The 3,741-nt window shown below is 45.7% G+C and overlaps 1 long non-coding RNA gene across 1 annotated transcript; it reads left to right on the forward strand.

Annotated features, from left to right (window-relative positions):
- The first annotated feature begins 465 nt into the window (after window positions 1-465).
- On the forward strand, window positions 466-797 carry LOC116803215. Its single transcript, XR_004363478.1, has 2 exons — window positions 466-508; window positions 560-797. It is a non-coding gene; the product is annotated as an uncharacterized LOC116803215 (long non-coding RNA).
- The last annotated feature ends 2,944 nt before the right edge of the window (window positions 798-3,741 follow it).

Consider the following 3,741-nt stretch of genomic DNA (forward strand, 5'->3'; position numbering starts at 1 on the left):
AGGAAGCGTTCTTGGCCCAACGCTATACTCAGTTTTTGCTTCGCACATGCCTACTCACACACCAGTCACAGAGGTAGACGAAGAAGATGTGCTCATAGCCACCTACGCTGACGATACTGCTGTGCTCACGAAAAGTAAAAGTATCCTAGCTGCCACTTCTGGTCTACAGGAATACCTGGATGCATTCCAGCAATGGGCTGAGAACTGGAATGTGCGCATCAACGCTGAGAAGTGTGCCAATGTGACGTTCTCCAACCGAACAGGTAGCTGTCCGGGTGTCAGTCTGAATGGGAGACTGATCAGACACCATCAGGCTTATAAATACCTTGGTATTACCCTCGATAGGAAGCTCACCTTCAGCAGGCACATCACAAATATTCAGCAAGCGTTCAGGACCAAGGTTGCTCGGATGTCTTGGCTCATTGCACCACGCAACAAACTGTCGCTTGGCTGCAAGGTCAATATATACAAGTCCATATTGGCCCCCTGCCTGTTCTACGGCCTGCAGGTATACGGCATTGCTGCGAAGAGTCACCTTAATAAGATCCGGATCTTACAGGCGAAGACCTTAAGAAGAATTTCGGGGGCTCCTTGGTATATGAGAACAAGAGACATCGAACGAGTTACGAGTGCCTCCGTTGGATCGGGGGTCCTCCTTTCTCTACTCTTAGTTAGTTGCTGCCCAGGCTGATGTGATGGGAGTCAATAATGACTTTATTGTGTACTTATGATATATGTAGGTTATATATATTTGCCACTTTAAATAAATCAACTGCTCGGTTTGGTGTCAAGATCAAGAATGATGAAAGCTTTATTCTTAATGTATAAGTTAACAACTAAGTTGCCACATATAAACAATGCTGACGCGCCCCAACGGAGTTCAGCGCTCTGCGCTGCGAACGGTCAGCAACAGCAATTGGACACCCCTTATCCGGGGTACCAAGCTGTGTTGCATAAATGCTGAGTCGGCTTGCCGACCATGGGTTTATGGCGTGATGCATTGAAGCTAGGGTAGATCCACATTTTTCATATTCTTTTGTATTTAGTTCTAAGCTTGCACTTTAAGAATAAAGACCAGCTACTCCGGCACTTGGCCGTAAAACACCACTTGTTTTAATTAAACATTCTCGTTGAGCCAAAAGGCCATCGAAAGACCACGGGGGCAAAGTCACGCCCTCCATCCTAATCTTCCTAAGACGTCTTCGCCCAGCCAAAGGAGACGACACGCATAACACCTATACAACGGAGTCACCTATAAGAGAGGACCACCGGACGATAGGATTTATTAATTGGCGCCCAGCGTTTATTACGGACCTAGAGTATCTTAACAGGGTAGTTAAGAGAGGAAAATATGTAAGTTCAATGAGTGAATTTAATTCGGCAGTCTTCGATTATTAAATAAATAAAAAATAGAAAGCTAACAATTTGTTGCGTGCTTTTAGGAAGTTGAATTTCCGTTGCATACTTTTTCCAAAGTGTTATTTACCGTTGCATACCCCAAGTTATTGTGAGCTATTGCTGCGTGCTTTTAGGAAGTTGAATTTCCGTTGCATACTTTTACCAAAGTGTTATTTACCGTTGCATACCCCAAGTTACTGTGAGCTATTGCTGCCCAAAGGAATAAATAATAAATAATAAATAGTAAATAAATTATTCCTTTGCGCAAGCCTGTTCTTTTGAAAGAAAATTTTGTCGATTTCCATTTCTCGCGCACTTAGATAGTGAAATATATGTGCGAGGTGTCAACCAATGGTAAATGAGTTGGGCGGCATATAGAGACATTAAAGTCGAGCGCGATAGTGACGACGAGTTTGATTTAGAATCAGTAGGTTTTTGTCCGAATACTACAGATAGCCCTGCAGCCATGGACGCCGCACAGCTACAAGCTATTATAGCTGGAGCTGTTAACCAGGCTTTGGCCGAACAGGAAAGCAGACTAAATCAAAGGTTCCAGGCACAGTTAGATGAAGTTAAAAAACAAATGCAGAGCTTGCGTGTAGAAGCACCACAAATAGAGGCATACCAGAAAATACAACCAGACCCTAACATACCATGCGGAGTCAAGCTGGACATTGTGAAGACATTGCCAGATTTTTCGGGGGAGCAGGACGACTATGTGTCATGGCGGCAGTCAGCCGTAGACGCGTACGAAATCTTCAAACGATATGAGGGTAGCGAGGCGCATTATCAGGCCGTCTCGATTATCAGAAACAAAATTAGGGGGTCAGCGAGAGGGCTACTAGTTGCCCATAACACAGTCTTAAATTTCGATGCTATTATTGCTCGACTAGATTGCACCTACGCGGACAAAACGTCGCTGCGTGTACTTCGGCAGGGACTTGAAACAGTTAGGCAAGGAGACCTTAGCCTAATGCAGTATTATGACGAGGTAGAAAAACGATTGACGTTAATAACAAACAAGATCGTTATGACTCACGAACCGGGTAGTGCTATTCTGTTTAACAATGAAGTTAGAGAGGATGCTCTCCACGCGTTCATTGCCGGTCTTAGGAAGCCCTTGAGGGCCATAGTCTTGCCGGCGCAGCCCAAGGATTTGCCCTCAGCTTTAGCCTTGGCTAGGGAATCCGAGGCTACCATAGAGCGCACTAATTTTGCCGCCACATATGCGAGGGCTTTAGAGGACAAGGCAAGCACTTATGAGCACCGAAAAGATCGGAACCGCTCAAGGGAGCCGCAGGGAAGATACAGCAGGGCCGAGGATAGCCAAGGCAGAAACCCCCATTTTTACAAGAAGCAGGGTAAGCAAAATAATTCTGCCCAAAGTAATAACTCCTCTCGGAATCAGTCACCTGAGCCTATGGAGTTAGGCTCCACTGTAATCCAACGTAGGCAACCGATCTCGTTTGGAAGCGGTCAGCCTACAAACGCCAAGGCCGAGAGTGCTCGGGGCCAGAAAAGATTCGGTTCCGCACGCTTGACAGGTCAGAGGCGTCAGAGATTGCAGAACACCATGCAACAGGCTGACGATAAAAATGACAGCGAATATGATGGCGCGGCCGCAGCGGCCATTACCGAGATAGATGACGAATCTGACGAAAATGATCAGATCAATTTTTTAGGGAACGCTCCCGACTGCCGTTCATTGAACGACAGCTGCAAGGGAGGCAACTAAAAATTTTAATCGACACAGGGGCGGCAAAAAACTACATCAAGCCCGTAAAGGAGCTTAAACATGTGGTGCCCGTCGATTCCCCTTTCACGGTTAGTTCCATTCATGGCTCTAACAGGGTTCACCAAAAATGTTTAATGAATATTTTTGGAAAAACATCTGCGTTCTTCCTTTTGGACGCACTGTCACCATTCGATGGTATTGTAGGGTTTGACCTCCTAGCTCAGGTGGGAGCAAAACTCGACGCAAAGAAAGGTACGATAAATTATGGTTCTGTTTCTGAGAAGCTTCAGCATCATAATTGCGATAATGTTAATTTTACTAACGTAAATGACATCGCCGTACCAGAGCCTGTAAAGACGCAATTTCGAGGTATGATCGAAAGCAGATCTAAGGCGTTTTCAGCCTCTGACGAGGCACTTCCGTTTAACACCTCTGTTGTTGCCACAATTCGCACTACAGATGATAAGCCGGTATACTCCAAGCTATACCCGCATCCCATGGGCGTGTCTGAGTTCGTCAAGCGAGAAATCGCAGACTTACTGCAGAAAGGCATCATTAGAACTTCAAAGTCGCCGTACAACAACCCAACTTGGGTTGTGGACAAAAAA

The sequence above is a fragment of the Drosophila sechellia genome, unplaced genomic scaffold (assembly GCF_004382195.2).
Source record: "Drosophila sechellia strain sech25 unplaced genomic scaffold, ASM438219v1 U_318, whole genome shotgun sequence".
In the NCBI taxonomy this organism is placed as follows: Eukaryota; Metazoa; Arthropoda; class Insecta; order Diptera; family Drosophilidae; genus Drosophila; species Drosophila sechellia.